Below are 26,567 nucleotides of genomic sequence, written 5' to 3'. Positions count from 1 at the left end.
GATTTCCGGGAATTGAACCGTATTACGGTCCGTGATCCGTATCCCTTTCCTTTGATCTCAGATCTTTTTGATAAGATTGTTGGAGCCAAGGTGTTCTCCAAGTTGGATTTAAGATGGGCCTACAATCTGATCAGAATCAAGGAAGGGGATGAGTGGAAAACGGCCTTCAACACACATGAGGGTCATTTCGAGAATCTGGTTATGCCAGCTGGCGTGGTTAACAAACACGCCAGCTGTATTTCAGCGATTCGTCAATGACATTTTCCATCATTTTGTGGGGAGGTTCGTGGTAGTTTACTTGGATGACATTTTAATTTACTCTCCTGATCTGAAGACCCATCAGGATCACGTGAGACAGGTTTTGACGATTCTTTGGGAGAATAAATTATATGCCAAATTGGAGAAATGTGTGTTTTCTGTGCAGGAGCTTCCGTTTCTGGGATATCTGCTTTCTGACTCTGGTTTTCGTATGGACCCCGAAAAGGTCCGGGCAGTTCTGGAATGGGACCGACCAGAGAATCAGAAAGCTTTGATGCTGTTTTTGGGGTTTACTAATTATTATAGAAAATTTATCTTGAACTATTCTACCATTGTAAAACCGATATGACTAAGAAGGGTGCCGACGTCTCTGTCTGGTTGGATGAGGCATTGCAAGCCTTTTCGACTATTAAAGAATGTTTTGCGTCTGCTCCTATTCTGGTGCAGCCCAATGTGTCTCAGCCATTCGTGGTGGAGGTTGATGCATCGGAGGTGGGAGTTGAAGCAGTGCTGTCTCAGGGTTCATCTCCTGGCAAATGGGTTTTGTGTGCTTTTTTTTCCAAGAAGCTCTCGGTCGCCGAGAGGAATTATGGTGTAGGAAATAGAGAATTGCTGGCCATCAAATTGGCCTTTGAGGAATGGCGTCACTGGTTGAAGGGGGCATCTCACCCCATTACTGTATATACGGATCATAAGAATTTGGCTTACTTGCAATCTGCCAAGCGTCTGAACCCTGGACAGGCCAGATGGTCACTATTTTTTACCAGGTTCAATTTTGTGGTTACTTTTCGCCCGGGGGTTAAAAACATTAAGGCAGATGCGTTGTCTCGCAGTTTTCCTGGGGATGTGATTCTGAGGATCCTGCTCCAATTTTGGCTGATGGCGTGGTGGTCTCCGCTCTGTATCCCGAATTGGAGATGGAGGTGTTGGGAGCCCAGGAGGGGGCTCCTGGTTCTTGTCCCCCAGGGAGGTTGTTTGTTCCTGACGGACTGCGATACAAGGTGTTCAAGGAACATCACGATACTGTCCTTGCTGGACATCCTGGTGGTAAGTCCACCTTTGATCTTGTGTCCCGGAGGTTCTGGTGGCCCGGGTTACGTAAGAGCATTGAGGATTACGTGGCAGCTTGTGAGACCTGTGCACGGTCAAAGGTTGCTCATACTCGACCTGCTGGTTCACTTCTTCCTTTGTCTATTCCATCTCGTCCTTGGACGCACTTGTCTATGGACTTTATTACGGATCTGCCGAGTTCCTCCGGGAAGACAGTAATTTTGGTGGTTGTTGACCATTTTAGTAAAATGGCTCACTTTATATCGTTAGCTAGTCTGCCCAATGCCAAGACTCTTGCGCAGATTTTTGTGGATAATATCATGAAATTGCATTTCATTCCTTCGGATGTGGTTTCTGATAGGGGCACACAGTTTGTCTCCAGGTTTTGGAGGGCGTTCTGCTCTCGGCTTGGCATTCAACTTTCGTTCTCTTCGGCTTTTCATCCGCAGTCGAATGGGCAGACAGAGCGTACTAATCAAAACCTGGAGACCTACTTGAGGTGTTTTGTGGCTGAGAATCAGGAGGACTGGTCCTCATTCTTGTCCCTAGCAAAGTTTGCTTTGAATAACCATAGGCAGGAGTCCACGGGTGAGTCGCCATTTATTGGCGCATACGGTTTTCATCCTCAGTTTGGTACCTTTTCTGGGACTAGTTCCTCTGGGATGACAGAGGAGGAGAGATTTTCTTCTGCCTTGTCTTCTATCTGGCGGAGGATCCAAGTGAATTTGGAGAAGATGTGTGAGAGGTATAAGCGAATGGCTGACAAGAGACGTATGACTGGTCCGGACCTGTGTGTGGGTGATCTGGTGTGGTTATCTACTAAAAATATTAAACTGAGAGTACCATCTTGGAAACTGGGTCCAAGATTTATTGGACCGTACTAAATTTCTGCGGTGGTCAATCCAGTAGCGTTTCGGCTGGATCTTCCGCAGACTTGGAGGATCCATGATGTGTTCCACAGGTCTTTACTGAGAAAATATATGAAACCGGTGGAACCATCGCCTTTGCCTCCTCCTCCTGTTCTGGTTGATGGAAATTTAGAGTTCGAGATCTCCAGGGTTCTTGACTCAAGAGTTCTTCGGGGTTCCCTTCAGTACCTGGTACATTGGAGGGGATACGGCCCTGAGGAAAGGATGTGGGTTCCGGCTCTGGATGTTAGTGCCAGCCGTCTGGTGAAGGCTTTTCACAGATCCCACCCGGAAAAGGTTGGGCCAGGGTGTCCGGAGGTCACCCGTAGAAGGGGGGGACTGTCATGCCCTGCTCAAGCTATGTGCGGAGGTCTGCCAAATTAGCAGCACGTGTCTAGCCTTTTGTTTTGGAGTCATGCTCGATATGCCTCCCTTCAGGTGCACTGGGTGGGGTCATTGGTTTCAGTTTAAATCACACCCACTCCCAGTGTTCCCTGCGGGATATAGCTTCTGTCTGGCTCTGTGTTTGCAAGGAAGGAAGGATTGGCTGTTCCTGCTCAAAAGATAAGTTGGTTTTTGTTCTCTTGTTGTTTGCTGTCTAGGCTGTTAGAGAGACGCCTGCCCCTCCAGGTTTGGAGCGAGCAGGCTGCCTCTATTCCCCTTTTATCATCTTAGGGATTTTTAGGGTATTGTCAGCCGAGGCACGAGGACACGTTATTCCCACCTTAAGGGTCTGAACGTGGGCTTAGCAGAATAGGGAGAGCTGGTAGGGATTAATCAGGAGGTGACCTTGATCCCCAGCTTCTCGCCTAGAAACTTGTTTTTTTATCTGTGTATCATATATCCTGTCCGCCGTGACAGCCCAATACTGACCCCTGAGGTACTCCACTAGTGACAGTGACCCAATCTGAGTGTGTACCATTAATAACCATCCTCTGTTATTTTTTTTATCACTGAGCCAGTTACTTACCCATATACAGACATTTTCTCCCAGTCCAAGCATTCTCATTTTATATACTAACCTTTTATGCAGTACAGTGTCAAATGCTTTGAAGAAGTCCAGATATATGACATTGATTGATTCGCCACTGTCAAGTCTAGTACTTACCTCCTCATAGAAACTGATTAAATTAGTTTGACATGACCGATCCCTCATGAAGCTATGCTGATATGGCGTTATTTGCTTACTTTCATTGAGGTACTCCAAGATAGCATCTCTTAGAAATCCTTCAAACAGTTTGCCCATGACAGATGTTAAACTCACCGGCCTATAGTTTCCAGGCTCTGTTTTTGGATGCTTTTTGAATATTGGCACCAGATTTGCTATGCGCCAATCCTGTGGAACACTACCTGTCAATAAATAGTCCTTAAATATCAGAAATAAGGGTCTGGCTAGGACATTACTTTTAATTCTCTTATAATACTGGGGTGTATACCATCCGGTCCTGGCGATTTGTCTATTTTAATCTACAAATATTTAAGACACCGCTGTACTTCTTCCTGAGTCAGAGAGGGCACTTTTAATGGGGAATTTACTTTTAGATTCTGCATATCATCTGACAGTTTATTTTCCTTAGTAAATACAGTGGAGAAAAAAATATTTAATAGCTTTGCTTTCTCCTCATCGCTCTCTGCAACTCCCCCTTCATTACTCTGTAAAGGGCCGACACCTTCAGATTTATACTTTTTACCATTTATATAATAGGAGAACATTTTAGGGTTAGTTTTGCTCTATTTCTAGTTTGGCTGCTTCTATTTGTTTTTTAAATATTTTATTTTTTTCCTTATAGTTTGTCAGTGCTTCCTCGCTACCCTACTGTTTTAGTAATTGAAATGCCTTCTTTTTGTCATTTATTGCTTTCTTTACATTTCTATTTAACCACATAGTTTTTTTTTCTTGTTCCTTAATCTTTTATTCCCATAAGGTATGTACCTCTCACAATTCGACTTTAGGATGCTTTTAAAAATATCTCATTTTGTTTCTGTATTTTTATTTTTGAGGACTTCATCTCAGTTAGATAGGCCTATGGGCTCTCTTAGTTGGCTAAATTTAGCTTTTTTGAAGTTTTGTAATTTTGTTTCTCCCTGAAGAAACACTCTTTTAAATGACAATTGAAGTTATTACTTTATGGTCACTATTTCCCAGGTGTCCCCTGACCTACACATCTGTTGTTCTGTCAGGTCTATTGGTTAATACTAAGTCCAGCATGCCCGTCCCTCTAGTCGGGTCATGAACCAGTTGGGAAAGGTAATTGTCTTTGGTGATTGCCAAGAACCTTTTTCCTTTATGAGATGTTTTCGTTTCCCAGTCTATATCTGGGTAGTTGAAGTCTCCTATAATAACGACCTCGTTATGATCTGCCGCCTCGACTATCTAGTTTAGTAGCAGATTTTCTGTGGACTTCTGTGGTATGTTAGGTGGTTTATAATAAACTCCTATTAGTATTTTATTATTGTTTTTGGCTCCATGTATTTCTACCCACAGTGACTCCACATGTTCATGTCCCTCACTTATATATTCTCAGACTATGGGCTTTAGACAGGACTTTACATAAAGGCAGACCCCTCCCCCTCTCTGGTTTTGGCGATCTTTTCATTTAAATAGATTGTAACCTTGTACAGTAGTTGCCAAAAGTTTTGAGAATGACACAAATATTAGTTTTCACAAAGTTTGCTGCTAAACTGCTTTTAGATCTTTGTTTCAGTTGTTTCTGTGATGTAGTGAAATATAATTACACGCACTTCATACGTTTCAAAGGCCTTTATTGACAATTCCATGACATTTATGCAAAGAGTCAGTATTTGCAGTGTTGGCCCTTCTTTTTCAGGACCTCTGCAATTCGACTGGGCATGCTCTCAATCAACTTCTGGGCCAATTCCTGACTAATAGCAACCCATTCTTTCATAATCACTTCTTGGAGTTTGTCAGAATTAGTGGGTTTTTGTTTGTCCACCCGCCTCTTGAGGATTGACCACAAGTTCTCAATGGGATTAAGATCTGGGGAGTTTCCAGGCCATGGACCCAAAATGTCAGCGTTTTGGTCCCCGAGCCACTTAGTTATCACTTTTGCCTTATGGCACGGTGCTCCATCGTGCTGGAAAATGCATTGTTCTTCACCAAACTGTTGTTGGATTGTTGGAAGAAGTTGCGGTCGGAGGGTGTTTTGGTACCATTCTTTATTGATGGCTGTGTTTTTGGGCAAAATTGTGAGTGAGCCCACTCCCTTGGATGAGAAGCAACCCCACACATGAATGGTCTCAGGATGCTTTACTGTTGGCATGACACAGGACTGATGGTAGCGCTCACCTTTTCTTCTCCGGGCAAGCCTTTTTCCAGATGCCCCAAACAATCGGAAAGAGGCTTCATCGGAGAATATGACTTTGCCCCAGTCCTCATCAGTCCATTCACCATACTTTCTGCAGACGATCAATCTGTCCCTGATGTTTTTTTGGGAGAGAAGTGGCTTCTTTGCTGCCCTTCTTGACACCAGGCCATCTTCCAAAAGTCTTCGCCTCACTGTGCGTGCAGATGCGCTCACACCTGCCTGCTGCCATTCCTGAGCAAGCTCTGCACTGGTGGCACTCCGATCCCGCAGCTGAATCCTCTTTAGGAGATGATCCTTGCGCTTGCTGGACTTTCTTGGACGCTCTGAAGCCTTCTTAACAAGAATTGAACCTCTTTCCTTGAAGTTCTTGATGATCCTATAAATTGTTGATTGAGGTGCAATCTTAGTAGCCACAATATCCTTGCCTGTGAAGCCATTTTTATGCAACGCAATGATGGCTGCACGCGTTTCTTTGCAGGTCAACATGGTTGACAATGGAAGAACAATTATTTCAAGCATCACCCTCCTTTTAACATGTCAAGTCTGCCATTTTAACCCAATCAGCCTGACATAATGATCTCCAGCCTTGTGCTCGTCAACATTCTTACCTGAGTTAACAAGACGATTACTGAAATGATCTCAGCAGGTCCTTTAATGACAGCAATGAAATGCAGTGGAAAGTTTTTTTGGGGATTAAGTTAATTTTCATGGCAAAGAAGGACTGTGCAATTCATCTGATCACTCTTCATAACATTCTGGAGTATATGCAAATTGCTATTATAAAAACTTAGGCAGCAACTTTTCCAATTTCCAATATTTATGTAATTCTCAAAACTTTTGGCCACGACTGTACATTTACTGCCCAGTCATAGCTATCATCCAGCCATATCTCAGTTTTTCCCACTATGTCATAGTCCTCCTCACACATCACTAATTCCAGCTCCCTAGTCTTATTAGTCAGGCTTCTGGCATTAGTATACATACAATTAAGCAGTTTATGTACATTTTTTACCCTACACCTTTCCTTCTGAACTGTTCTAGTCCCTCCTTCCATTCCTCCCCCAGTTCCATTACCTCGCCCCCGGTCTCTATCTGCACTATCTTCCCATCCTGAAACGTAATTACCCTCCCCCCCCAGTCCCTATTTTAAACACTCCTCCAACCTTGTAGACATATTTTCCCCCAGCACAGCTGCCCAATACCCATTGAGGTTCAGCTTATCCCTACGATAGAGCCTGTAGCTGACAGAGAAGTCGGCCCAGTTCTCCAGGAACCCAGACCCCTCCTTCCTACACCAGTTCTTGAGTCACTTGTTAACCTCCCTAATCTTCCGCTGCCTTTCTTGTGTGGCTTGTGGTACAGGTAGTATTTCGTAAAACACTACCTTTCAGGTCCTTGACCTAAGCTTTTGACCTAAATCCCTAAAATTAATTTTTTAGGACACTCCACCTACCTCTAACTTTGTCATTGGTTCCGATATGGACCTTGACTGCTGGATCTTCTCCATCCCCTCCCATTAATCTGTCAACCCGATTCGCAATGTGTCAAACGCGAGAGCCAGAAAGACAACACACCGTTCGATGATCCCGGTCTTTGTGACAAAACCCTCTTTCTGTACCCCTAATAATTGAGTCTCCCACTACCAGCCGCTGTCTGACCTGCCCTGCTCTCCTGGTCCCCTGCTTACTGGAGCTGACATTCCCCTGACTGGCAGAGGAAGTGTCCGACTGCAGAAGTGCTCTCCCTGAACTGACATTCCCCTCATCTGCCAACCTTGCAAACTTGTTGGGGTGTGTCAGATCAGGGCTAGCCTCCCTGGCACTCTTCCCTCTACCCCGCTTTCTATCTATTACCCAGCTATCTACCTCACTTTCCTGAGCCTCCTCGCTACCACCCTCCCCCACATCTGCCCCATAAAGTGTTTGCTCAGCGAGCAGCAAACTCTTTTCCAAATTGTCAACGATTCTCAGTGTTGAAACTCGCCCGGTTAGATACTCGATGTGCGATTCCAAACGGGCAATTTGATTACATTTTGAACAAGAATATGCACCCTCAAACAGCTGTTCCAGGACTGCATACATTAGACGAGATGTGCACTGGACTGCGCTTTCAATAATGGAACACATACTAAATGGGGATTACGCAGGAAAAGAGAAAAATTACAATACAGCGCAGTGATAAGAATGTAACTTACTGTAGTCCTCTCCTGAAGTCCCTGAATCTGAAATCACGTAATCTAAAGTCACACACTTAATACAAACACAAACTTGAACTTAAACATGTAAACACTCACAAACTCGCATTGTTTGGCTGCTTGTATAAGTTTAGCTCTCAAACCAGTCTGCTTTTTTTATCTGGATTCAAAGGACTGAGCTGCCCTCAAGACTGTTTTTTTAACTTCTCTTAATTAGATGGTCACACCCTAATTACTCACATGTGCAGCACCCTGTGCAACACCAAACTTGCATTGTTTGGCTGCTTGTATAAGTGCAGCTCTCAAACCAGTCAGTTTTTTTTTTTTTTTTTCTGGATTCACATTACTAGACTTATGTTGCACAGCAAGGCCTGAGTGTTGTGAGTCACATTACTAGACTTATGTTGCACAGCAAGGCCTGATTGTTGTAACTGGGTAGAAGATGGTGTGCTGTGGAGACCTCGTGGATGACTGCTAAAACTTTGCAGCCATCTTTCAAAGAGAGTTGGTGAGGTGCGAATGATTGTAGATCAGCTTTGTTGGGGGCTAGGGAGGCATCTGTTTGTTCCACTCCTGTGAAGTGAGTGGATTGGTATAGTTTGAAGTCATAGAACCAGTCCACTGGATTACCCAAGCGAAAGAGATAAATCCCTTCTTCTGTGTAAAGTGGGGTTCAAGTGTTACACTGCATTTAGCAAATTAACCTGTATGGAAATAAGGTTAAACCATGCTAAACTGCAAAAAATGGATTAATATATGGCTACTTTTGCAAGTTAAACTTGATCCTGGTCCTTAAAGTGAGAAACACCTAGTTAGGAAATACATCAGCACCGATGACAAACAGAGGGAGCCCCCCTACTTCTAAACTACTTACATACTGAAGTCGCTACTGACCATATTGGTCCATTTGAGCAGGAGATAGGCACTCATGTAATGAAACCCATGTAGCACTGAGACTACACTGCTGTAAAACGTGGCCCATAAGTGACTGCAGTAAAAAGACATATTGGCTAACAGATAAAAAAATAGCCATAATAATTTCATGGCTGATAGAAGTTTACTAGATTTGTCCCACCTGCATAATAAACAATGTGCCGCACATTCCAAGTGATTATGCAGGCTCTGGAATGTCTCAGTTGATGTCATATGTCACTTTATAAGTTTCCCCGGAATTATTAACAGAGGCTGGTAAAGTGCATAGCTATTAAAATACATTGGAAGATAAACAGCCATTATCTGAAAGGAAGTTGCAGTGGGTTTCTATACTTATTACAAGTATTAAACTCCACCGTACTGCTTCTTTGTAGTCTTATTAATAGGCATTTGAAGAATGTCCATAGTAAGGCCTCTAAGAGATGGAACAAAGTTTCTGACCTTTACATTGCCATTAGCTCTCGATTTTTCTTTAGACAATGTTTTAAATCTCCGCTTGCTAAAAGTAAATAAAAATTTGGTTTGTCTTTCCCAGTGGAATGAACCATAAATTATTAAAGTTGGCCGCAGACCTTAACTGTTTTGCACATGATATACAGTAAAATAAATAATTTTTCCAACTTTGTCCCTACACCAAAGGCTCCAAATCTCGAAGACCTCTTATATTTTCATCATATTTTGTATATAATTTGTGATGAGCGGCAGGGGAAATATTTGAATTTGCAATATTTCATGAATATTTTGTAGAATATTCGTCATATATTCATGAATTCGAAAATTCGAGATTATATTCTTGATTGCAAAAATCGGCAATGTATTATTCACGTAATGCGTGCGAAATACCGGCGTGGGTCACTTATGCTACAAGTCTAGAGAGTCAGGGTCTGCAGTAAACCAGGGTGCTTCTTTGCTGGAGGGATTCAGGTGCAAAACAATACAGAAGAGGCATAGGGCTGGCTTCTCCAGTCTCCTCCCTGGCAGAAGGAGAGTTTGATGCTGAGGAAAGGCCTGAGCTAGCTGTCCCTCTCTCTCTTGAGAAGGCTGGTACCCTGGTCCAAGGCTGGTGATCCAGGGTCTGTGGCAGAGTATCTCCATCTCAGCATCTTCTTCTGGTCACTCAGTAGTCTGGCAGAGTCTCCTCTTCCTAGCACTGTTCCCTATCTACAGCACACTAGGGGCTCTGACTGCTTTCATTATATGCCATTTCTAGCTAGACTGGAACCTTCTAGTGGGAGGCATGGAGTGGAGAAACTTAGCACAAACAGTTAAAATGTTACACTTTCCATCTCTCATAGACTTACATTAGAGCTTCAATGATACTCAATGGCAATGACACAGCAGTTTTTCCTGACAAAAACAGGTTTTCAGACATAACAACATAGCTAAAACCAGACATTTAATTGACCAGTGAGGGGAGAAGGGCTGGGCCTAGAAAGCAGGAGACAGTTAGGTTTAGTGCCACTGGACCAAACATGAGCCAGTGCCCCGTCCATGCATCATTTCCTGGAGATACTCGATCCAAAAGAGGCAGGTGGGGTAAGGCAACTCCACAACTAGAGAGATACAGTGTGACAGCTGCGTGAAGTGGAGACCCTGAGTTTGACACCTTGTGGCTGGAAGGCTTAACATCATTCTAGTAACAGAGAGGTCCCCCTTGGGACTGTATATAGTTAAAAGTACTGTGCCTCTTCATGAGAACCTTCAAGAGTAATGTAGCTTTAGGAGACTGTGCCATGATTTGTGTATACTCAGTCTTTGAGAGATTGTAAAATGTGTTTTGACACAGCAATACAAGAGATGTGCCCTTCTTTGGAGTGTCAGCATGCCATGTAAATAAATGTACACTAAATATTTTTTGTTGCTGCAAAAACTTTTACTGTATCTGCCCCTTCTGCCTTATTACCCCTCCATTTCAAAAGTACTCGTAACGCTAGTTTCACACTAGCGACAGAGATCAGGTAGGCTGTTCCGGCATGATATCTGTGCATTATGGCATTTCTGGAAGTTTGTAAAGTTCCGTCCGGCCCTATTATCTATAATGGGGACCAGCAGAGATCCGGCCACATTCGAACAAATACTGTATGCCGAGAATCGGCCGGAAGAGAACCACTGCTGGAACAGACCTGCTGGATGTTTGCTGTTAAAGTGAAACTAGCCTATAGGCATGCATGACCACCACCCATAGCATGCATTCCCCTTACAAGCTTGCCACCAAAGCAATCTCATTCAGGAGAATGGAACTGATTGGCCGGATCTCCGCTACACCCCTATATCAATGGGAAGGCAAATCCGGTAAAATCTGGCAATGCCAGATACAGAGGGCTCTGACAGGCTACTTCTCTGCCGGAACAGCCTGCCGGAACTCTGGTCGGCAGTGTGAAACAAGCTTAATAAAAAATATTTGCTGCACAGCATAATGTAAAATACAAAAACAAAACAAAAAATACAATCTGTATAGAAATTTACTACAGAAGATGATCCTCTTTGGTATTTCCAGAAAAAAAGGTGGAAAGCAGATGTCAACTATAAGGGGAACCAATGAAGAATAGAGTACATAAATGTATAGGAGGCAAGAAGGAACTGACAATTTCTTTGTTGACTATTAAAGTGGCGGTTTAGAGAGATGCTAAATAGTTTTCCTCACACATGTTAGTGTGGGCGTTATGCTCATAGGGTAAACTGATGGATCAAGTGGGTGTTAGTAGTGGATAGAAATGTCTTTAAGTAATTTGGAGTTAAATAACCATTAGTGCATCCTTCACATAGCTGTAATGAAACAGAAATTATTTTTGGTAGAGATCTAATCTCTTCAAAACTAAGCCATCTTTGGCCTTGAGGACTACCAAAAAATGTTAAAAGGGTTTTCTGAGATTTTTGAACTAATGACCTATCCTCCAGATAGGTCAGTAGTATTTGATTGGTGGGTTGTGACAGCTGTTTGAGAAAGCACCAGGGCTGGCAGTAGCGCCACGACCTTCTCACAACTTTCACTAGGCCAAGTGACGACACGTTCATTGGTATCCAGAGTATAGGTTATCAGTAGTGTTGAGCAAAATGAAGTGAAATGAATTGAATTCGATCCGAATTTCAGGAAAAATTTGATTTGCCGCAAATCCAAATTTCCTCACGCTTCGTTGTAACAAATGTTTTTTTTTCTAAAATGGAGGTTCCATGTATTACAAATTGAAAGTAAGAAGCCTGGGAATGTGATATGACCCATAAAGCTGTGCAGCCAGCCAATCAGTATATGTCACAACCTGTGATGTCACAGCCCTATAAAAGCCTCATCCCTCCTCGTCTCTGCCATTTTACTGTGAGCTTTATTTTATTTATGTTATATTTTATATTATAATTAGTTATAAACATATTTTAAATTTTTTCTGACTAACTAAAAAAATTACAATGTTTAAATGGGTTATACGGTCTGTAATTTTGTTTTTATTTTTAAATAAGGTCAGAATGGAATAAAAAAATAAAGTAATACCTCAATTCCCCTCTTCTCCAATTTTGGCAATTCCTCTCTGGTCTATACTACTGTACCTGGTCCCTCTTGACATACAGGAAATGACCACTCAGCCAATCACTTGCTGAGGTGGGTCACCACAGGGCCAGCTGGCATTCTGGTACAGTGGCATGCAAAAGTTTGGGTACCCCGGGTCAAAATTACTGTCAACGTTTACAGTTAAGCAAGGTGAAGATGAAGTGATCTCCAAAAGGCATACATTTAACCACTAAAGGACCGCCGTACGCAGGATTGCATCTTTGCGGCGGCCCTGTTATTCTGGGTGGATGCGCCGGCGCATCCTCTCGGGAGACGCGAGATTTCCTGTGAACGCGCGCACACAGGCTCGCGCGTTCACAGGAACCGGAGGTAAACGAGCTGATCTACAGCCTGCCAGCGGCGATCGTTTGCTGGCAGGCTGTAGATGCGATTTTTTTTAACCCCTAATCACCCCCCTGATCACCCCCCTGTCATTGATCACCCCCCTGTAAGGCTGGCTCCATTCAGAGGTCCGTATGTGTTTTGCGGATCCACGGATCCATGGATCGGATCCGCAAAACACATACGGACGTCTGAATGGAGCCTTACAGGGGGGTGATCACCCCATATAGACTCCCTGTTCACCCCCTGTCATTGATCACCCCCTTGTAAGGCTGGCTCCATTCAGAGATCCATATGTGTTTTGAGGATCCACGGATCCATGGATCGGATCCGTAAAACCCATACGGACGTCTGAATGGAGCCTTACAGGGGAGTGATCAATGACAGGGGGGTGATCACCCCATATAGACTCCCTGATCACCCCCCTGTCATTGATCACCCCTCTGTAAGGCTCCATTCAGACATCCGTATGTGTTTTGCAGATCCGATCCATGGATCCGTGGATCCGCAAGACAAATACGGACCTCTGAATGGAGCCTTACAGGGGGGTGATCACCCCATAGAGACTCCCTGAACATCCCCCTGTCATTGATCACCCCCCTGTAAGGCTCCATTCAGAGGTCCGTATGTGTTTTGCGGATCCACGGATCCATGGATCGGATCCGCAAAACACATACAGACATCTGAATGGAGCCTTACAGGGGGGTGATCAATGACAGGGGGGTGATCACCCCATATAGACACCCTGATCACCCCCTTGTCATTGATCACCCCCCTGTAAGGCTCCATTCAGACGTCCGTATGTGTTTTGCGGATCCAATTCATGGATCCGTGGATCCGCAAAATACATACAGACCTCTGAATGGAGCCTTACAGGGGGGTGATCAATGACAGGGTGGTGATCACCCCATATAGACTCCCTGATCACCCCCCTGTCATTGATCACCTCCCTGTAAGGCTCCATTCAGAATTTTTTTTCGCACTTTTTTTGTTTTTTCTTGCAAAGTCTCATATTCCACTAACTTGTGACAAAAAAGAAAGTCTCACATGAACTCACCATACCCCTCAAGGAATCCAAATGCGTAATTTTTTTTTGACATTTATATTCCAGACTTCTTCTCACGCTTTAGGGCCCCTAAAATTCCAGGGCAGTATAAATACTCCACATGTGACCCCATTTTGGAAAGAAGACACCTCAAGGTATTTTGTGAGAGGCATGGCGAGTTCATGTAAAATTTTATTTTTTGTCACAAGTTAGCGGAAAGGGAGACTTTGTGAGAAAAAACTAAAAAGAAATCTATTTCCCGCTAACTTGTGCCAAAAAAAAAAACTTCTATGAACTCGCCATATACCCATGCTGGGTGAGAGAAATATCTCTCTATAATGACAACTTTGTATAAAAAAATGGGAAAAGTTGACATTTAGAGAGAGATTTCTCTCACCCAGCATGGGTATATGTAAAAATACACCCCAAAACACATTGCCCTACTTCTCCTGAGTACGGCGATACCACATGTGTGACACTTTTTTGCAGCCTAGGTGGGCAAAGGGGCCCAAATTCCAATGAGTACTTTTAGGATTTTACAGGGCATTTTTTACACATTTGGATTCCAGACTTCTTCTCACGCATTAGGGCCCCTAAAATGCCAGGGCAGTATAACTATCACACAAGTGACCCCATTTTGGAAAGAAGACACCCCAAGGTATTTCGTGATGGGCATAGTGAGTTCATGGAAGTTTTTATTTTTTGTCACAAGTTAGTGGAATATGAGACTTTGTAAGGAAAAAAAATAAATAAAAAAATCATCATTTTCCGCTAAATTGTGACAAAAAATAAAAAGTTCTATGAACTCACTATGCCCATCAGTGAATACCTTAGGGTGTCTACTTTCCGAAGTTGCGTCATTTGTGGGGTGTTTGTACTGTCTGGCCATTGTAGAACCTCAGGAAACATGACAGGTACTCAGAAAGTCAGAGTTGCTTCAAAATGCGGAAATTCACATTTTTGTACCATAGTTTGTAAACGCTATAACTTTTACCCAAACCATTTTTTTTTACCCAAACGTTTTTTTTTTAATCAAAGACACGTAGAACAATAAATTTAGAGAAAAATTTATATAGAAATCTACTTTTTTTAAAAAAAAATTACAACTGAAAGTGAAAAATGTCATTTTTTTAAAAAAAAATTCATTAAATTTCAATTAATAACAGCGCGGCTGTATTCGGCGCATGCGCAGAGAATGTCTGACCGCTTCCCTGCTCAGACATCTCCACTGCGCCTGTTCCTTGGAGCACTATGACGTCATAACAGTTTCTGTTATGTTTGCTTCCAGAATTTCATTGAATCCATTCTTCCTTTAACCCATGAATAGGGTTGAGCGAACCCAAACTGTAAAGTTCGGGTTCGTATCGAACTTTAGGATTTTTGGACCCCGAACCCGAAAATTTCCGTAAAAGTTCGGGTTCGGGTTCAGTGTTCGGCGCTTTCTTGGTGCTTTTTGAAAGGCTGCACAGCAGCAAATCAACAAGCGGTTAACTGTTTGACCTTAGAAGCCATCACAGCCATGCCTACTAATGGCATGGCTGTGATTGGCCAGAGCAGCATATGACCCAGGCTCTATATAAGCTTGAGTCACGTAGCGCTGCACGTCACTCTGCTGTTACAACTGTAGGGAGAGGATGCTGCTGGACTTGTGATTTCAGGGAAAGAATAGGAGAGAATCTAACTCAGCGATCTACCTAGAAATAGTTGTGTGGGTGCAGAACACAATCGTTTTACCCTGCCCTGAGGCCATTGACCAAAAAAAAAAAAAAACTTTTATAATTCTGTTAGTTAGGTGGGTGGCGGCGGCGGCAGCCATTTTATGCAAGCTCAGTGCACCAGCACTGCATCTGAGCTTTTGCAAATCACCATTATTTTGGGCAAACTACAACATCTGTATTAGTCAGTGTGCAATTTAAGCTAGAAATACACCCATCATTTTCTGCGGTTTGAAAAACACACATTTTTTTTCAAAAAACAGTATTTTCCTGTTCTGCAAGTGTTAAATTCAAGTTTAAAATATACATCTTTCATATTTCTGTTACCAAAAAAACTCAATTTTGGCAATCTACAACATCTTGATTAGTCAGTGTGCAATTTAAGCTAGAAATACACCCATCATTTTCTGGGGTTTAAAAAACACACTTTTTTGACAAAAAACACAATTTTCAGGCCTTGCAGCATCAGCACATGTGAAATTACAAGCTTATATACTGCTGTCAAATTCAGTTGTTTAAAAAACACTCGTTTGGGCACAAAAAATTTAGTTGGCAGCCTTTTTGCAGATGTCATTGCGAGATACACCCTTAATACATTTGGGTTACATTCAGAGATTTTAAATACCGCCATTTGGTGCACCAATATTGAATTCAGGCCTACACTGGTTCAGGCCCTGTGAGATACACCCTCTACATACAGGGGTTTGATTCAGGGATTTGAAATACAGCCATCTGAAATACAGCCATTTTGTGCAAAGATATATTTACTTCAGGCCTACACTGGTTCAGGCCCTGTGAGATACTCCCTCTACATACAGGGGTTTGATTCAGGGATTTGAAATACAGCCATTTAAAATACAGCCATTTTGTGCAAATATATATATTTACTTCAGGCCTACACTGGTTCAAGCCCTGTGAGATACTACCTCTACATACAGGGGTTTGATTCAGAAATTTGAAATACAGCCATTTGAAATACAGCCATTTTGGGCAAAGAAATATTTAGTTCCGGCCAACACTGGTTCAGGCCTTGTGAGATACTCCCTCTACATACAGGGGTTTGAATCAGGCATTTGAAATACAGCCATTTTGTGCAAATAAATATTTAGTTCTGGTCTACACTGGTTCAGGCCATGTGAGATACTCCCTCTACATACAGGGGTTTGATTCAGTGATTTGAAATACAGCCATTTGAAATACAGCCATTTTGTGCAAATAAATATTTACTTCAGGCCTACTCTGGTTCAGACTGTGTGAGATACCCGCCTACATACAGGGGTTTGAATCAGGCATTTGAAATACAGCCATTTTAAATACAGCCATTTTGTGCAAAGAAATATTTACTTCAGGTCTACACTGGTTCAGTTCCTGTGAGATACCCCCTCTACATACAGGGGTTTGAATCAGGCGTATGAAATACAGCCATTTGAAATACAGCCATTTTGTGCAAAGAAATATTTACTTCAGGCCTACACTGATTCAGGCCATGTGAGATTCACCCACTACATACAGGGGTTCGAATCAGGCATTTGAAATACAGCTATTTAAAATACAGCCATTTTGTGCAAAGAAATATTTACTTCAGGCCTACACTGGTTCAGGCCCTGTGAGATACTCCCTCTACATACAGGGGTTTGAATCAGGGATTTGAAATATAGCCATTTGAAATACAGCTATTTTGGGCAAAGAAATATTTACTTCAGGCCTACACTGGTTAAGGCCCTGTGAGATACCCCCTCTACATACAGGGGTTTGAATCAGGAATTTGAAATACAGCCATTTGAAATACATCCATTTTGGGCAAAGATATATTCACTTCAGGCCTACACTGGTTCAGACCGTGTGAGATACTTCCTCTACATACAGGGGTTTGATTCAGGGATTTGAAATATAGCCATTTGAAATACAGCCATTTTGTGCAAAGAAATATTTACTTCAGGCCTACACTGGTTCAGACCGTGTGAGATACTCCCTCTACATACAGGGGTCTGAATCAGGCATTTGAAATACAGCCTTTTGAAATACAGCCATTTTGGGCAAATAAATATTTACTTCAGGCCTACACTGGTTCAGGCCCTGTGAGATACTCCCTCTACATACAGGGGTTTGAATCAGGCATTTGAAATAAAGCCACTTGAAATACAGCCGTTGTGTGCAAATAAATAGTTACTTCAGGCCTACACTGGTTCAGACCGTGTGAGATACTCCCTCTACATACAGGGGTTTGAATCAGGCATTTGAAATACAGCCATTTTGTGCAAATAAATATTTAGTTCAGGTCTACACTGGTTCAGGCCATGTGAGATACTCCCTCTACATACAGGGGTTTGATTCAGTGATTTGAAATACAGCCATTTGAAATACAGCCATTTTGTGCAAATAAATATTTACTTCAGGCCTACTCTGGTTCAGACTGTGTGAGATACCCGCCTACATACAGGGGTTTGAATCAGGCATTTGAAATACAGCCATTTTAAATACAGCCATTTTGTGCAAAGAAATATTTACTTCAGGTCTACACTGGTTCAGTTCCTGTGAGATACCCCCTCTACATACAGGGGTTTGAATCAGGCGTATGAAATACAGCCATTTGAAATACAGCCATTTTGTGCAAAGAAATATTTACTTCAGGCCTACACTGATTCAGGCCATGTGAGATTCACCCACTACATACAGGGGTTCGAATCAGGCATTTGAAATACAGCTATTTAAAATACAGCCATTTTGTGCAAAGAAATATTTACTTCAGGCCTACACTGGTTCAGGCCCTGTGAGATACCCCCTCTACATACAGGGGTTTGAATCAGGCATTTGAAATACAGCCATTTGAAATACAGTCATTTTGGGCAAATAAATATTTACTTCAGGCCTACACTGGTTCAGGCCCTGTGAGATACTCCCTCTACATACAGGGGTTTGAATCAGGCATTTGAAATAAAGCCATTTGAAATACAGCCGTTGTGTGCAAATAAATAGTTACTTCAGGCCTACACTGGTTCAGACCGTGTGAGATACTCCCTCTACATACAGGGGTTTTATTAAAAAATTTTAAATACAGCCATTTGTTATACAGCTATTTTGGGAAAAGATATATTTACTTCAGGCCTACACTGGTTCAGGCCGTGTGAGATACACCCTCTACATACAGGGGTTTGATTCATGCATTTAAAATACAGCCATTTTGGGCAAAAAAATCTTTTATTGAGGCCTAGTCTGGTTCAGGCCGTGTGAGATACACCCTTTACATACTGTCGTTCTATTTTACTATTAATTAAACACCCATTTAGGGCAAGATCCTAAATTCGAAAAATATGAGGAGAGCGTCAAATAAGGGACGTGGCCCAGGACGTGGTGCTGCTGGTGGAGCTCCTGTTGCAGGGAGAGGACGTGGTCGATCTGTGCCAGCTACACGCACAAGTGAAACCCCTTCCTCAGGTGCGAGTAGGCGACAAAACCTGAAGCGGTATTTGGTCGCTCCTAATGCTGCTCTACGAATGCTGAGGCCTGAACAAGTACAGGTGATAGTAGATTTGGTTGCTGACAGTGGATCCAGTTCCTTCACATTGTCTCCCACCCAGTCTCCTGCTGAAAGACCACAGATGGCACCTGCAGCCGATGTCCATCAGTCTTTCACCTCACCCCCTTGCAAATCAGCCAAGCAGTCTGAGCCCCAATTCATGCAGCAGTCTCTTCTGCTTTTTGATGACTGTTAGCAGGGTTTCCCAGGGCCATCCACCTAGCCCTGCCCCATAAGTGGAAGAGATTGAGTGCACCAATGCCCAAACACTTATCTTTAAGATGAGTACATGGGAGGACCATCGCAGCACGTCTCGGATGTTGACGAAACACAGATGCCAACTGCTGGGGCTTTCAAAAGTGTACAGACCGACAAGGAAGGCAGGGGTGAAGACTGGGTGGAAGGTGATGTGGAGGACGATGAGGTCCTCGACCCCACATGGAATCAAGGTCATGCGAGTGACCTATGTAGTTCGGAGGAAGAGGCGGTGGTCGGAGGAAGAGGGAGCAGGGTGCAAAAGCGGAGCGGCCGTCCTCTAGACAGTACGCCTCCTACTGCCCACCGCAGCAAGGGACCGAGCACACCAAAGCCAGCTCCAAGGAGTTCCCTGGCGTTGCAGTTCTTTAGACAATGTGCTGACGACAAGACACGAGTGGTTTGCACGCTGTGCAATCAGAGCCTGAAGCGAGGCATAAATGTTCTCAACCTGAGCACAACCTGCATGACCAGGCATTTAAGTGCAAAGCACGAGCTGCAGTGGAGTAGACACCTCAAAAACCAAGAAAGGTCTCTGGCTCCTCCTGCTTCCTCTTCTGTTGCAGTTGTGGCGTCTTCATCCACCTCTGGAGTGACAGTGCCACCTGTCACCCCGCAAACAGAGGATCTGCCAGCAACACCAACACCTGGGTCACCAAGCATCTCCACAATGTCCCACGGAAGCGTTCAGCTCTCCATATCCCAAATGCTGGAGAGGAAGAGGAAGTACCTCCCTACCCACCCGCGATCTCTAACCCTGAATGCCAGCATTTCTAAATTACTAACCTTTGAAATGCTGTCATTCCGTCTGGTGGAGACGGATAGTTTTAAAGGACTTATGGCGGTGGCTGTCCCACAGTACGTCGTGCCCAGCTGCCACTACTTTCAAGGCGAGCCATCCCTTCCCTGCACAACCAAGTAGGGGACAAAATCAGGTGTGCACTGCGCAATGCCATCTGTGGCAAAGTGCACCTGACTACGGATACGTGGACCAGTAAGCACGGTCAGGGACTTTATATCTCCATAACAGCACACTGGGTAAATGCAGTGGCGGCTGGGCCTGAGGCGGATAGCAGTTTGGCGCATGTCCTTCCACCACCGAGGATTGCAGGGCACTTCAGTTTGCCTCCTGTTGCTTCCTCCTCCTTCTCTGCTTCCTCATCCTCTACTAGCTCCTCATCCGGTCAGCGTAACACCTCCACCACCAACTTCAGCACAGCCAGGGGTAAACGACTGCAGGCAGTTTTAAAACGTATCTGTTTGGGGGACAAACCCCACACCGCGCAGGAGCTGTGGATGGGCCTTGAGCAACAAACTGATGAGTCTGCTGCTGCTCGCCTGTCAGCGCTGCAGCGTAACGTCGGCCTTCCCACTCACTGCCACATATGCGACGTGCCCACAAGGTGGAACTCCACCTTGCACATGCTGGCCAGACTATGCGAGCAGCAGCAGGCGATAGTGGAGTTTCAGCTGCAGCACGCACGGGTGAGTCGCTTGGCGGAACAGCATCGCTTGGCGGAACAGCACCACTTCATCACCAATGACTGGGCCTCCATGCGAGACCTGTGTTCCTTGTTGCGCTGTTTCGAGTACTCCACCAACATGGCCAGTGCCGATAACGCCGATCTGAGCGTTACTACCCCACTTCTATGCCTCTTTGAAAAAACGCTCCTGGCGATGATGGAAGAGGATGTGACACAGGAGGAGGAGGAGGAGGAGGAGGAAGAGGGATCATTTCGAAGGGTTTCCGGCCAGTCATTCCCAAGTAGCTCCGAGGGTGGTTTCCTGCATCCACAAACTCCAGGTACACAATTGTCCAGCCAAGCCACAGTTCAGGAGGATGACGAGGTGGAGGATGAGGAGGAGGAGATGGAGGAGGAAGAACCATGTTCACAGCAGGGTGGCACCAAGACCAGCTCATGGCCATCACTGGTGCGTGGATGGGGGGATACAGAGGACACAGACAATACACCTTCCACAGAGGACAGCTTGTTGTTGCCTCTGGGCAGCCTGGCACACATGAGCGATTACATGCTGCGGTGTCTCTACAATGACCGCCCAGTTGCCCACATTCTAACTTGTGCTGATTACTGGGTGGCCACGCTGCTAGATCCCCATCATAAGAACACCGTATCGTCCTTAATTCCATCACTGGAGTGTGATCGTAAGATGCGCGAGTGCAAGCTGGTAGACGTGCTGCTGGTGGCATTCCCACCTGACAGCGGGGGCACAGTGGAAGCACAAGGCGAAGGCAGAGGACGAGGAAGAGGTCGCCAACGCAGCTGGGGCACCGCGAGCACCTCAAAAGGCAGGATTAGCATGGCCGAAATGTGGCAAAGCTTTGTCAGCACTAGGGATGAGCGAACCCGAACTGTATAGAATTTTGGGGTGTCCGTGACACGGACCCGAACCCGAACATTTTCGTAAAAGTCCGGGTTCGAGTTCGGTGTTCGGCGCTTTCTTGGCGCTTTTTGAAAGGCTGCAAAGCAGCCAATCAACAAGCGTCATACTACTTGCCCCAAGAGGCCATCACAGCCATGCCTACTATTGGCATGGCTGTGATTGGCCAGTGCAGCATGTTACCCAGCCTCTATTTAAGCTGGAGTCACGTAGCGCCGCACGTCACTCTGCTATGATCAGTGTAGGGAGAGGTTGCAGATGCTGTTAGGGCGAGATTAGACAGTGATTAACTCTGCAAAAACACTTAATTCAGTGATCGATCTACAGCTGTGGATCATTGAACTGCTGCTATTTAATTGCTCACTGTTTTTAGGCTGCCCAGAGCGTTTTTATGTCACTTTTTTCTTGGGTGATCGGCGGCCATTTTGTGTCTTGTGGTGCGCCAGCACAAGCTGCCACCAAGTCCATTTAACCATCAATAGTGTGGTTATTTTTTTGCTATATCCTACATCAGGGGGTTGGCTGTGCTTGCTATTTTATTGAGGGGTAAAATACAATTGGCCAAAATAGCAGTACCCTAAATCTGGTGTTTCAGCTGTGGCTAGCCAATTGTAATACTGTCTGCTGTCTGCCGAAGCACAGTTTTTGTTCTGGGTTGAATACAATTCCCAACTTAGCAATCCCCTAAATATTTTTTTTCTGGCCAAGTTTAAATTGATCCATAAAAGGGTATATTAGATTTAAGGTGCGGATAGTGTCATCCTAAATAACTTCACACGCTACCGTGCATTTTCAAGTTTAAATAATTCTGTCCGTAAACGTATACCTGTCACCCAGCGCCTAAATAATAGGCCTAAAATTTATATTCAGCTAAATCTGTGTTTATTGCTGAGGCTGGTCAATTTATTTAGTGTCCGCCAAGGCACAGTTTTTGTTCTGGGTTGAATACAATTCCCAACTTAGCAATTCCCTAAATCAGTGGTTTCTGCTGTATCAGGCCAACTTTAAATCTATCCATAAAAGAGTACATTAGATTGAAGGTGCGGATAGGGTCATCCTCAATAACTTAACACGCTACCGTGCATCTCCAAGTTTAAATAATTCTGTCCGTAAACGTATACCTGTCACCCAGCGCCTAAATAATAGGCCTAAAATTTATATTCAGCTAAATCTGTGTTTATTGCTGAGGCTGGTCAATTTATTTAGTGTCCGCCAAAGCACAGTTTTTGTTCTGGGTTGAATACAATTCCCAACTTAGCAATCCCCTAAATAATTTTTTTCTGCTGTATCAGGCCAAGTTTAAATTGATCCATAAAAGGGTATATTAGATTTAAGGTGCGGATAGTGTCATCCTCAATAACTTCACACCCTACCGTGCATTTCCAAGTTTAAATAATTCTGTCCGTAAACATATACCTGTCACCCAGTGCCTAAATAATAGGCCTAAAATTCATATTCAGCTAAATCTGTGTTTATTGCTGAGGCTGGTCAATTTATTTGGTGTCCGCCAAAGCACAGTTTTTGTTCTGGGTTGAAATACAATTCCCATTTTAGAGCAGAAACCACAAATTTAGGGAATTACTATCAGGCCAAGGTTAAATCTATCCATAAAAGGGTATATTAGATTGAAGGTGCGGATAGTGTCATCCTCAATAACTTCACACGCTACCGTGCATTTCCAAGTTTAAATAATTCTGTCCGTAAACACATACCTGTCATGCAGCGCCTAAATAATAGGCCTAAAATTTATATTCAGCTAAATCTGTCGTTACTGTTGTGCCTGTATTAGTGTAATAAGGTACCTAAATAGATAGCCAGATAGTGTTAGGTGCCTGTAAAAAAAGGCCTGAATTTGAATTCAATACATTGTGCCAAATATTTTTTTTCTTATTGTGGTGAACGGTAACAATGAGGAAAACATCTAGTAAGGGACGCGGACACGGTCGTGGTGGTGTTAGTGGACCCTCTGGTGCTGGGAGAGGACGTGGCCGTTCTGCCACAGCCACACGTCCTAGTGAACCAACTACCTCAGGTCCCAGTAGCCAGCAGAATTTACAGCAATATTTGGTGGGGCCCAATGCCGTTCTAAGGATGGTAAGGCCTGAGCAGGTACAGGCATTAGTCAATTGGGTGGCCGACAGTGGATCCAGCACGTTCACATTATCTCTCACCCAGTCTTCTGCAGAAAGCGCACAGATGGCGCATGAAAACCAAGCCCATCAGTCTGTCACATCACCCCCATGCATATCAGGGAAACTGTCTGAGCCTCAAGTTATGCAGCAGTCTCTTATGCTGTTTGAAGACTCTGCTGGCAGGGTTTCCCAAGGGCATCCACCTAGCCCTTCCCCTCGGGTGGAAGAGATAGAATGCACTAACGCACAGCCACTTATGTTTCCTAATGATGAGGACATGGGAATACCACCTCAGCACGTCTCTGATGATGATGAAACACAGGTGCCAACTGCTGCGTCTTTCTGCAGTGTGCAGACTGAACAGGAGGTCAGGGAGGAAGACTGGGTGGAAGACGATGCAGGGGACGATGAGGTCCTAGACCCCACATGGAATGAAGGTCGTGCCACTGACTTTCAGAATTCGGAGGAAGAGGCAGTGGTGAGACCGAGCCAACAGCGTAGCAAAAGAGGGAGCAGTGGGCAAAAGCAGAACACCTGCCGCCAAGAGAGTCCGTCTGCTATTGGCCACCGCCATCTGGGACCGAGCACCCCAAAGGCAGCTTCAAGGAGTTCCCTGGCGTGGCAGTTCTTCAAACAATGTGCTGACGACAAGACCCGAGTGGTTTGCACGCTGTGCCATCAGAGCCTGAAGCGAGGCATTAACGTTCTGAACCTTAGCACAACCTGCATGACCAGGCATCTGCATGCAAAGCATGAACTGCAGTGGAGTAAACACCTTAAAAACAAGGAACTCACTCAGGCACCCCCTGCTACCTCTTCTGCTGCCGCCGCCTCGGCCTCTTCCTCCACCTCTGGAGGAACGTTGGCACCTGCCGCCCAGCAAACATGGGATGTACCACCAACACCACCACCTGCGTCACCAAGCATCTCAACCATGTCACACGGCAGCGTTCAGCTCTCCATCTCACAAACATTTGAGAGAAAGCGTAAATTCCCACCTAGCCACCCTCGATCCCTGGCCCTGAATGCCAGAATTCCTAAACTACTGGCCTATGAAATGCTGTCATTCAGGCTGGTGGACACAGACAGCTTCAAACAGCTCATGTCGCTTGCTGTCTCACAGTATGTTGTTCCCAGCCGCCACTACTTCTCCAAGAGAGCCGTGCCTTCCCTGCACAACCAAGTATCCGATAAAATCAAGTGTGCACTGCGGAACGCCATCTGTGGCAAGGTCCACCTAACCACAGATACGTGGACCAGTAGGCACGGCCAGGGACGCTATATCTCCCTAACTGCACACTGGGTAAATGTAGTGGCGGCTGGGCCCCAGGCGAAGAGCTGTTTGGCGCACGTCCTTCCGCCGCCAAGGATCGCAGGGCAACATTCTTTGCCTCCTGTTGCCTCCTCCTCCTACTCGGCTTCCTCCTCCTCTTCTCCCACCTGCTCATCCAGTCAGCCACACACCTTCACCACCAACTTCAGCACAGCCCGGGGTAAACGTCAGCAGGCCATTCTGAAACTCATATGTTTGGGGGACAGGCCCCACACCGCACAGGAGTTGTGGCGGGGTATAGAACAACAGACCAACGAGTGGTTGCTGCCGGTGAGCCTCAAGCCCGGCCTGGTGGTGTGCGATAATGGGCGAAATCTCGTTGCAGCTCTGGGACTAGCCGGTTTGACGCACATCCCTTGCCTGGCGCATGTGCTGAATTTGGTGGTGCAGAAGTTCATTCACAACTACCCCGACATGTCAGAGCTGCTGCATAAAGTGCGGGCCGTCTGTTCGCGCTTCCGGCGTTCTCATCCTGCCGCTGCTCGCCTGTCTGCGCTACAGCGTAACTTCGGCCTTCCCGCTCACCGCCTCATATGCGACGTGCCCACCAGGTGGAACTCCACCTTGCACATGCTGGACAGACTGTGCGAGCAGCAGCAGGCCATAGTGGAGTTTCAGCTGCAGCACGCACGGGTCAGTCGCACTGCAGAACAGCACCACTTCACCACCAATGACTGGGCCTCCATGCGAGACCTGTGTGCCCTGTTGCGCTGTTTCGAGTACTCCACCAACATGGCCAGTGGCAATGACGCCGTTATCAGCTTACAATACCACTTCTATGTCTCCTTGAGAAAACACTTAGGGCGATGATGGAAGAGGAGGTGGCCCAGGAGGAGGAGGAGGAGGAAGAGGGGTCCTTTTTAGCACTTTCAGGCCAGTCTCTTCGAAGTGACTCAGAGGGAGGTTTTTTGCAACACCAGAGGCCAGGTACAAATGTGGCCAGACAGGGCCCACTACTGGAGGACGAGGATGAGGAGGAGGTGGAGGAGGATGAGGATGAAGCATGTTCACAGCGGGGTGGCACCCAACGCAGCTTGGGCCCATCACTGGTGCGTGGCTGGGGGGAAACACAGGACGATGACGATACGCCTCCCACAGAGGACAGCTTGTCCTTACCTCTGGGCAGCCTGGCACACATGAGCGACTACATGCTGCAGTGCCTGCGCAACGACAGCAGAGTTGCCCACATTTTAACGTGTGCGGACTACTGGGTTGCCATCCTGCTGGATCCCCGGTACAAAGACAATGTGCCCACCTTACTTCCTGCACTGGAGCGTAATAGGAAGATGTGCGAGTACAAGCGCACGTTGGTAGACGCGCTACTGAGAGCATTCCCAAATGTCACAGGGGAACAAGTGGAAGCCCAAAGCGAAGGCAGAGGAGGAGCAAGAGGTCGCCAACGCAGCTGTGTCACGGCCAGCTCCTCTGAGGGCAGGGTTAGCATGGCAGAGATGTGGAAAAGTTTTGTCAACACGCCACAGCTAACTGCACCACCACCTGATACGGAACGTGTTAGCAGGAGGCAACATTTCACTAACATGGTGGAACAGTACGTGTGCACACCCCTCCACGTACTGACTGATGGTTCAGCCCCATTCAACTTCTGGGTCTCCAAATT

Source organism: Bufo bufo, chromosome 5 (assembly GCF_905171765.1).
Source record: "Bufo bufo chromosome 5, aBufBuf1.1, whole genome shotgun sequence".
Taxonomy (NCBI): domain Eukaryota; kingdom Metazoa; phylum Chordata; class Amphibia; order Anura; family Bufonidae; genus Bufo; species Bufo bufo.
Note: the sequence above shows the minus strand (reverse complement) of the source record.